We start from the raw sequence: 10,693 nt of genomic DNA on the forward strand, positions 1-10,693 counted from the left end.
GGGGGAGGGGAGCAGTCAGTAGGGTCATACTATGTAGCCAGGCCGGCCTTGAAACTGAGATCCTTTGGTCCTGGAATACAGGCATCCACTATCATCCCTGGCTAAGAATTAGTTTTAGGAGTAAATTACAGCTGTCATGGTAGCCCACATCCCTAAGGCCAGCACCTACATGCAGGAAGATCACTGAGTAAATGGCCAGCCTAATCTAAGCAATGAGTCCCAGGCTGTGAGACCCTGGCTCCAAAATAAATATAAATAAACAAGGTAAATCACATTGTGTGAAAGTTAGAACCAAGTGATCTTCTGCCTTAAATCAGGTTAGGAAATGCAGGAGCACTAACATTTTAACTTAAGTTTCTCACAAATCTCAAAATGGGCAGGAGCATTGTCAAAATTTTACCCAGCCTCTGGGAGAGGCTCACAGCCAATGAAGTGAGAACATAGCTGTCTTCACCCTACAGTACATCCAGTGCAGCCCTGAGTCAGTCTCACCTACGGCTTCACAAGGGACCAGGTGTGGAAAGAAGCTGTCTTCAGACACAACAGCCAACCTTTCCAGAAACAAAACCCTGTTCCGTACTGAGATTGCTGAGAACTAACCTAGAAGATCTTTGCGAAGGAAAAGACAGTGACTGGTTGAACTAACACATTTAAGTCCTCAGACTGCAGACTGTCTAAATTAAAATTTTCAGTCCTCTAAAATTAGTAGCAACGGGAGCCAGGCTGAGGCCTCTGAAGTTAAAAGCACCAGGTGCTCTGTTGGAGGACCCAGGGCTCATCCCCAATACCCAGTGTAATGGCACATAACCATCTGAAACTCCAGTTCCAAGGGAGTTTCAGACACCCTCTTCTGGCCTCCCCAGGCACAACACCCACACAGTGCACAGAAACACCTGCAGGCAAAACACCTATACACAAAAAAATAAAATAAAATTTAAAATATAGCAGCAATATGATTTTCTGGAAAGAAAAAACACAATGGAGATGAAATCTTTCAGAGAAAAGAAAAGTTGATTATTTCAGACTTACAAATTAAACATCTACTTTTTAAGCCAAACAACTCATAGTGAAAAAGACAGTCCCTTTCAATTTAAAACAATTCAGTATGTTCCCAGAAAGTCTCTTATTAGCTTGAAATAAAATTAACTTTTAAAACATCAAATTTACCGTTTCCTCAGGAATAAAATAGCTCATAAGTGGCTTACAAAAGGGAATTAAAGTGTTTGGGCCAGGATGAGAGAAAAAACATAAACTTTCAGTATTTGTGCATGTACAGTTTTTAAAACTAAGAATATTAAGCTAATGATAAGCATTAAATACATGAATCTCCGAGTTAGAGGCCAACCCGGTCTACAGAGTGAGTTCCAGGACAGCCAGGGCTACATAGAGAAACCCTGTCTCGAAAACACAAAAAACAAAACCAAACAAAACAACATATTACAAAATAGCAAGAATTCTTTCAACTTTTAAAATATTCCAGAATGAGTTTTCTTCTATACAGTTTTCTCTAAAAATAAGGACCATAACAGGAATAATGATTTTGCTCCACACATACATGAAACGCCCTAATCAATAAGCACTTTCAATTAACCAATAATGATAAAAGAACCATTACATGTAATTTGCATTTTGATACAAAATCCACACCATCTTCATGTATCAAGACTTTCTTAGGCACAAGTCTAAATGGCTGGGCAACTAACACTGTGAGAAAACAGTTCTGTTTTAGCCAGACAAAAGCAAAGGATCCTGTTAAGAATCATGGAAGGAGCCTGACTGAAGTCGGTGCTGACCAAGTCATGGATTACCCCGAGCCTTTGCAATTGACAGACAGTTCTTCACTACCACTGCTCTGTGGGCTGAGTGATCAGAACAGAACTGCCTCTGCCAGCAACCTCAACCTGCAACCAAGCAGAAAACACACACACACACACACACACACACACACACACACACACACACACACACACACACACACACACACTCTGCCCCAAACTCTGAGTGAAAAACAAAAACAAAAAAACAGAACTAATAAAAGAGGTCAAATTGAACTCTATACACATGCCCACGATGGGGCTGGGGGTGGCAGGGCCACGGACATTGCAATTTCAACACTAAACAACAACCAGGAGGTGGTCAGTTGTTGTCCAGCCTATCCTTGAAAAGAAGGAAATCTAGACTTGGAAGTTTAAGTCTAATACGTGAAAGAAAAAGAAGAGAAAAAAGTTTCAGAGTTATTGGCACCAAAACCGAGTTCGTTTATAAGGTAGGCCAAAGCCAAAGTCTATGTTCAGTTTCACCGGGCTCCTCCACAGACCCCTGAGCTGTAGCAATCACAACTTTAACTGTCCTTAAGAACCCCCATTTTTCTAATTCTAGACAGACATCTAAGGACACCACACAAAGCTAAACAGTTACCATCAGAACAAACCAAACATTGCTCCTTAAACTGCAGGTAGACCTTACTTCAAAAGCCGCCCTGCTCTCCAGTTCCTTCCTCCCAATTTTGAATTCTCTGCAACGTCTGTCAGCCGCGGTCCCCGTCCCCCCCACCACCCCATGGCTTCAGTTTCTGAGTTAGTTTTACCGGACAGTGACCAAATCGGAGGGGAAAACTCCTAAAACCATTGGGGGGGGGGGCGGGCTGGGGACTGGGGACTGCTCCAGAAGCCTGCCTGGTCCTGCCCCTCTCCCTGACAGTTTGCTCTCTTGCTTCCTACTTACTATCTTTCTGCCCGGAGCTGTCCAGAAAGGGGACTGGAGACCCAAAGGAGTCCGGGAGCAAAGGTGGGGGTAATAAATGAGCAAGGAACACCCCCACCCCTGTTCCGTGGGGTTCGGAATTAAAGGGGGGGGCGACGACGGGCAAAGGCTGTGCAAGAGAAACAGCACCTGAATCTACCTCCTCCCTTCCCACCCCCCAGAGCCCAGGCACTAACTAATATCGCTAAGAAAAATCCCTTGCAAACTTTTCCAAACCGGAAGAGAAGGCTTCTCCCCGGGCCTGGGAGCTCTTGGGGAATGGGCTGGAGTTGGCAGCCCCGAAGGGGATCCAGGGGAGTGGGGTGGGGCGCGGGCGAGGGGTGCAGGGGCGGAGTACCTTGAATGGACAGGAACTGGCAAAGAGTTTCAAGCCAGCCGAGTGCTCTCCCCCACGCCCTCGGGGGGTCCCCGGCGCTAGGACCGGGGCTCCCCGGAGAGAAGGCAACCCCCAATTCGGGCCTAAAAGGAAACTTTCCGGGCCGCGGCTGCACCTGACTTCTCGCCGCCCCTCCACCCCACGCCCGCCAGGCCGCCCGCCCCGCCCCGGCCAGGCCGTCCGGAGCGCCGCGGAGGGGGATAAATAAACCCAACAGTTACCGGAATCGCGGGCCCGTCTGTCTACGCGATGCCCGGGGACGGGGGGCTGCAGCACACTCTCCACTCCAAGGCCCCGCCCCGGTCCCGCCCCCGGCCTTCCGCCCGCGGGAGAGCCTGGGGCCGGCGCAGGATACAGCCCGCCGCGCAGCCCGCCCGCCCCGAGGCCCGGGGGACCCCAGGGGCGCGGGAGGCCTGTGGCGCGGGGGGCAGGGCGCGGCCGCCGCGGGGCCCAAGGCCTAGGGCGCCCCCCTTCCGCAGCACTCCCCAGGCCCGGCCCGCGCAGGCCGCGCCACTCGCCGCGCTCAGTCCGCCGCCGGAACCCCCGCCGTAGCTGCCTGCGGGCGTCCCCGAGGCCCCCAGTCCCCCAGGCCCCCACCCCCAGCGCCGGCCCCACTCACCCTTTCATTCTCCGCCGGCGGCCTGGCGTGGGCCGGCGAATCCCCGGCCTCACGTAAGCGCGCTCGCCGCCCGCCCTGCCTGCGCGGCCCAGCCCGCCGCCCTACGGGAGCCCGGGGATGTGGGCCGGGCCTGGGGCCGCCTCTGCTTACCTTTCAGCTGCCTTTTTTTTTTTTTTTTTTTTTTCTGATTTTTTTTTTCCCCTCCTCCTTCCTCCCCCCTCCCTTTTCCCTCCACTGGGCTGACAGATCAGAGAGGCGCTGCCAGTGGACTAGGAAGCTCGGCTGATACTGCTCCCGCCCTGGGCTTCAGAGAGTCTTTCCCTGTCGAACAAGAGGGGTGAGGATCATATTTTTATTTTGGAAACTAAAAAGTGTTCCCAGGGTCGGTGATCATTAAGGGGAAATCCCTGAATGTACTCTCCAGCCAAGAAGGCAGGGCTGCCCGCCTGCACTGGAAGAGACAGCAGCCTCCTACAGCACCACTACAGGCACTGCGAGGACATAACACCATAGAGCAGTTCCTCTGCCCTCCGAAACGACAACTTTCCTACCATCTTGGAGGCAGAGAAAAGAGGGGCCAAGGGAAAAAGTGCACCGGCTCCGGATAAAGTACAAATTTCTACCTCTCATCTCTGGAAAAAGTCCACACTCGCGGTCTACACCGGCGCCTAGGGGTCTGAAAAGCAAGGGAAGAAAACTGAAGCGAGTTCATTTGCTCCGTGGGGGGGAATGTTTCTGCACCTTCTGATGGAAAGAAATCTTTACAAGACACAGGTTTTACGATATTGTTGTTTTCCATTTTAACTTTTTTCCATGATGGTGATAGTGGTAGCTTAAGTTTTGTTTTGGTTTGGTTTGTTTTCAGGCTAATAATGAGTTTTCTCTATGGCAGGTCCAAGTTCTGTATCTGGTGGTCAGTCTGTAAACAGGCACCTCAGAGACTTATAGGTCACTTTATTGTGTTTATTTTATTGCCCGTTTGTATTGTATGTATGCGTGTTTATGTTTTCATGGGTTACAGTTAGGATTTTGTGGGTTTGGTGTCCAGGAAACTGAGGGTGCTACAAGTCAATTGTAAAGAGATGTCTTTTGTCTTCTCTCAAAGCAATGTAAGTAAAACCTATTGGCTGTCCAGAAAGGCATTAATACAGCTGTTTATTTTTCACAGTGCAAATCAAAGCACTGTGTATTTAAAGTCTCCTTACAACAGACCAAGCCTGTGATGGTCTAGCTGCCCAAGAAGAAAGATGACTCCTGTTAACCTACCAGGAAAGATGCTTTGGATTTTCTTTCAGTAAAATTGTGTATTAAGAATGACATCTAGGATTTCATTTGTGTTATTTTTCTTTCAATTTGTATAGATAATTTAATGTCCGGGGCTTTGGTGCATTGCATACAGTTCTTCTATCTACTCTCGTTAACACAGAATTGAGAGGTGTGTTTATTCTTCCTAGTGTTGAAATGTTCAGAACTTCCAAAGTGGTACGGGACTGTTGAGTAACTTCATACACTGCAAGGACGTCGTGCACTTACTTTTAAAAAAAAATGATTCATTTATTTTTATTTTATGTGCAGTGGTGTTTTGCTTGAATGTATGTCTGTGTAAGGGTGTTGTATCCTTCTGGAGCTGGAGTTAACAGACAGCTGAAAGCTACCATGTGGGTGCTGGGAATTGAACCTGGGTCCTCTGGAAGAGCAGCCAGTGCTCGTAATCACTGAGCCATCTCTCCAGCCCCAGAATTTATTTATTTATTTATTTATTTATTTATTTTTTAAGAGCAAACTTTAGCATGCAATCAGGATCAAAGTTAAGCTGTTCTGCTTGTGGAGGTGACAGCAAGGTGCTGCCGACTGGCTTTTACTCAGAACTGTAGTGGAGAATTCCTTGTGGAGAATTCCTTGCAGATGAATTGGAAGCACAGTAGGAAATGGCCAGGTTTTTCTTATGTTCCAAGGGAATGAGGATTTTCATTTAAAATCCATTACAAAATCATTTATGAGTAGCTGATAGCTCCAGCTTAAAATTCCTATTTCTGAGTTATAACTTTAAGATAAATTCAGATACTATTTTTCTGTGGAACTTTATGATCTAAATTTGTATATAATACCTTCTGTGAGTTTTACCTCCCTTTTTGATGGGAAAAACTACAGACATTAAAATTTACCAGTTCCTCACACCTTAGGAACCTTTACTTGTGAAGTTGTGTTATGTTTACAATTTTGCGGTTTGTTTTGCTTTGGTTTATTTGTTTTGAAATAGGATCTTGCTTTATAACCCAAGTTGGTCCTGAACTTAATATGTAGTTCAGGCTAATAGTCATCCTCCTTCCTCTCAAGTGCTAGCTAGTATTAGTCCCATTCCACACCACCCTTTCCAGGTATTTATCACGTGACCCATAAAGCACAGTGGCCATTACAAGAGAGTAAGTTTCCATAGCCGAGACCGCTAGTGGAGTTGGAAAGCATGTTTGCCAACAGCGTGTTTTTCCTTATGTGTGTGTGCCTTAACTTTATATAGACATGGTCTCAATGTTTCAAGAGCTGAAGCAACCTTTTCATTAAACTCTCCTTATGCAGCCACCCCTCTGGTCACCCAAGAGACTTGTTTGTATGACAGCAAAGGCCAGTGGTATATGTCTTTAGGATTTCACTGCTTTTCTATGTCCCAAGTGTCACTTGTACATTGCCATAACCCATGTTTACCCCATCTTCCCAGCTAGCCAAAATTGGGGGAATACAGTTCAACCGAGAAGAATCCCACTAAATTTACTATTGGAGAGTTTAATTGTGAAGGTTTGTTACATTTAGAGTGGAGAGAGGCACTCAGGTACCACATGTGGGTGTCAGTTCTCTCCTTCCACCATGGGAGTCTCAGGGAATCAAACTCAGATCATCAGGTTTGGCAGCTAGTGACTTTACCCGATGATTTGTTTAGGTTGACAGTTAGAATCATTCCAATGTCATGTCTGACGCCTAGGAACTGTGAGTGCTAATACAATTAATAACAATTTGAGAGTCCTCATTTTTCCCCCAACTGAAATCCTCCACTCAAATTTAGCTGATATTGCTAAGCACTTGATAGACCTTGGGAACCTTTCTAGACACTGCATTTCTACATTTTTTTTTATTTCACTGGTTTTTTTCCAGAGGGGATTTCTCTGTGTATTCCTGACTGTCTTGGAACTCACTTTGTAGATCAGTCTGGCCTCGAACTCAGAGATCCACCTGCCTCTGACTCCAGAGTGCTGGGATCTGTGTATGTACCGCCACCACCTGGCTAGACACTTTAATGTGTTATTTTAGTCACTGTTCTGGTTTGGTTTCGTTTGAGAGAGACTGTTCCACTGTGTTACCCTGGCTGGTCTGGAACTCACCCTGTAGGCCAGGCTGACCTTGAATTCATAGAGATCCTCTTATCTCTGCCTCCTGAGTGCTGGAATTAAACCTATATGCCACTGTATTCTCCCCATTTTTGAGGAAAGCTCTATCCATGTAGTCCAGGCTGGCCTTGAACTCCCTATGTGACCCAAGATGGTCTTGAATTCATAATCCTTCTGCCACGGGCTCAGAAGTGTTACATTTATGTGTGCCATGGCATCTTGCTGGATCTACCTTTTGCTACTAGTGATTTTAGTTTCGTAAAAATTGGGTGCTTCATTGTAAATACTATAATGAAGTTATTAAGAAAATGACAACTATATCCTGTCCTTGAAAGGTCTCCTTTATACAGTGATATACATGTGTGGAAATGTAACAGTACCCATTATTGTGTATGCTTACTAAAAATTAATTTAAAAAAAAATCTCATTTAGAAATTATAGATTTAAACTTTTAGACTGATATGTGCTTAATGTATCAGAATTTGCCTCTAAGTAAAAAAGTCACACCTCTCTTGAATCACCAACTCCTTTTTATTCTTTAAAGAAAGAAACCACTGACAATAGACATTGTTATTCAAGTTCACTCAGATTTTTGTTTGTTTTGAAGAGAGCTTGTTTTGTGGGTCATTTGGGTTTTTTGTTTTGTTTTTTCCTTTTTTGAGATAGGGTCTCATGTACCCTGGGTTAGCCTCAAACTGTCTAGAGCTGATTCTCTTCTCTCCACCTTTGAAGTGGTGGGGTCATGGGCGTCTACACCACACTCAGCCTATTTAACTCCACACCAAACACAGGCCTGGTAGCTCAATAGTAAGAGGTGGAGGCAGGAGGATGGACAGTTCCAGAGCCCTAGCTTGAATGGATGGACGAGTGTCTTACAACACAGTGTTCCCATTCCTGCAGAGGCTGGGCAGCACAGTACTGAGCCAGTTACTGGTTGCTATGGATCACCGCACAGACCAGACTCCTCACTAAGTACAGGTTCTATGTGGCAGTCGCCCGGCTATGACTGCAATTGTCAGGTTGTGACTCTCAATATCCACTGCACCACAGCCTAAACCCCTGAAGTGAATGAGTGGCAGGTAGTGAGTGGTGTGCCTATCTAAGTTTTACATTAAGGTGACCATAGACTATTTTTTTTTTATTCTAAGCCTGTTTTAGAAATAGCCGTTGAAGTATTTCTACCTAAAACAAAGACTGTGTTTTATTGTGGTTACTGGATCTTGAAAGAAATATAAAAACAAAACAAAAAACCTCAAAAATATATTCAATGAGGAATAAATGAGGAAAAAAAAGAAAATGTCTCAGCTACACATTGTATAGAACAGATACAATAGCTTTAGATTATTTCAATGTGAAATTTCTGTTTAAGAAAAAAATGCAAGTTTAAGCTAGCCATGGTAATATATTCCTTTAATCCCTGAAATTTGGTAGACAGAGGCAGGAAGATCTCTTCAAATTCAAGGCCAGCCTGATCTCTCTCTCTCTCTCTCTCTCTCTCTGTCTGTGTGTGTGTGTGTGTGTGTGTGTGTGTTTACATATATAAATACATACATATAATTCAAGCATAGCCAAAATGTACATAAGCATTAACTAGATAGTCTAGACCTGAGAACTATTATCTGATTTTATGTTAAAAATCAAGAAAGGAGGCAGGCGTTGGTGGCACACGCCTTTAATCCCAGCCCTCAGGAGGCAGAGGCAGAGGCAGAGGCAGAGGCAGGTGGATCTCTGTGAGTTCGAGACCAGCCTGGTCTACAAGAGCTAGTTTCAGGACAGCCTCCAAAGCCACAGAGAAACCCTGTCTCGGAAAAAAAAAAAAAAAAAAAAAAAAAAAAAATCAAGAAAGGAGTTTGAGAGTTCAGAGGGAGAGGATGTTTATTTTGTTGGTTTCCTCTCCCCAAAACCCAAAAGGTACCCTTCAAGAACTAGATAGTGACTGTGCTGACAGGAGGCCAAGACTTTATGGCCCTCTTCAAGCTATAGGCAGAGAATGTGACAAAGTAGCCTCAGCTGTAGAAATTGGGGGACAGGAAAATAACTCCACCATAAGTCACATCATTAGTGATCATTAGTTAAAAAAAAAAAGTTCAAGATTGGGTTTAGGTTGAATTACAATGATAGCCAACCTTTTCTGTAATTATCATGAGGAAAAAAGAATGTCCCCAAAGTGATGGTTAGTTAAAATGTTGTAGTAAAAAGAGAAATCCCTAGAGACCTCAGGATAATAATCAGGGGTTAGCAGGAAAGTGACAATGTTCATTTCTGTGGCATTCCTGGCCAAACACTCTACTGGAGATCCGCTGGGAATGTAATCAGGATTTCCATGGGAAAATAAATTCCAGGTTCCAGACAAGTAATTTAGAGATGTTGTGGAACACAGCCACTAATAAGTTTAGACTTGTGTGCTCCAGAGTCCCACAGCATGTCATTCTGATAGATGGCCAGCGTTCAATATTAAGGCAGGGACAATGTGGGAGCAAATCCACTTATTCAGATAAAAGAAAGAAAGATAACTGAAGGGAGCTCAATGGAGATGATCACAGACAAAAATGGTTGTAGTACAGAAGGAAAACAACCTGTGACTCAAATTAGGCTATATTTACTCTGTACACATTGCAGCTCCTATGTGTCACGTGATCTTATAGATAACATTTGCATTCTGTTTTATTCTTTGTTTCTCTCTGTTGAGAGACAGGCTCTCATATTAGCCTAGAATTAACTATGTAAAGCAAACTGGCCTGGAAATTGTGCAAATCCTTCAGTCCCAGCCTCCCAAGTGTTACGATTACAGGCTTCAGCCACCCTGTCTGTTTTTTAGATTTATAACCAGAAGTAGGGCCAGCTCGATGGCTCAGTGGAGATACTTACTGCACAAGTCAGGAGACCTGGGTTTAATCCCTTGGGCCCCACATAAAGTGGGGGGAGTGAACATGCTCCACAGAGCTTTCCTCTGGCCTTCACACCTGCACTGTGACACTCACATGCCTCCTCCACCACCACACAATAACAAATAATTCCTCTCTAATCAGAATAAGAAAGACATGAGATGGGCCTTGAAGATGGCTCAGCAGTTAAGAGCACTGACTGCTCTTCCCAGAGGACCTGGGTTCAATTCCCAGCACCCACATGACAGCTCACAATGGCCTGTAATTCCAAGATCTGACACCCTCACATAGACATACATGCAGGCAAAACACCAATGCACATAAAATAAATAAATTGTAATTTAAAAATGAAATGAGACAAAAGCAGGTAAAATTCACTCACGCTTAACTCAGCCTTGCCCTCCTGTTTGGCTGGTACTCTTTTGTCCCTTGTGGTGCCTTTACCCTCTGTCATAAGGCTCCATGGCAGAGCATTACCCAGCATACCCATGACCTAGAGTTTGATCCCCACCATTGGAGGGAAAAAAATATTAACAAATCATATAATTGGGTGTGTCTGGGCTGGAACAAAAAAAGTGAAACACTGCTGCTGTGTGTCTAAGGATGAAATGTGTGGCATCTTCCTGCTAAATAGTGAACAAGATAGATAGATAGATAGATAGATAGATAG

The 10,693-nt window shown here is 44.8% G+C and overlaps 1 protein-coding gene and 1 long non-coding RNA gene across 6 annotated transcripts in view; one reads left to right on the plus strand and one right to left on the minus strand.

The window, feature by feature from the left end:
• The window catches only part of Ino80d (INO80 complex subunit D), a 68,268-nt gene extending 64,347 nt beyond the window's left edge, over positions 1-3,921 (minus strand). For 2 of the 5 annotated variants that reach the window (XM_027397051.2, XM_027397047.2), the window contains exon 1: positions 3,759-3,920. The gene's annotated coding sequence lies outside the window, so the exon portion shown is untranslated. Of the gene's footprint in view, positions 1-3,100; positions 3,238-3,360; positions 3,489-3,758 lie in introns of those variants that run through there. The other 3 variants (XM_027397050.2, XM_027397048.2, XM_027397049.2) reach the window with 3 other exon arrangements.
• Positions 2,651-5,077, plus strand: LOC107978612. Its single transcript, XR_003481503.2, has 2 exons — positions 2,651-2,787; positions 4,005-5,077. It is a non-coding gene; the product is annotated as an uncharacterized LOC107978612 (long non-coding RNA).
• The last annotated feature ends 5,616 nt before the right edge of the window (positions 5,078-10,693 follow it).

The sequence above is a fragment of the Cricetulus griseus genome, chromosome 2 (genome assembly GCF_003668045.3).
Source record: "Cricetulus griseus strain 17A/GY chromosome 2, alternate assembly CriGri-PICRH-1.0, whole genome shotgun sequence".
Taxonomy (NCBI): domain Eukaryota; kingdom Metazoa; phylum Chordata; class Mammalia; order Rodentia; family Cricetidae; genus Cricetulus; species Cricetulus griseus.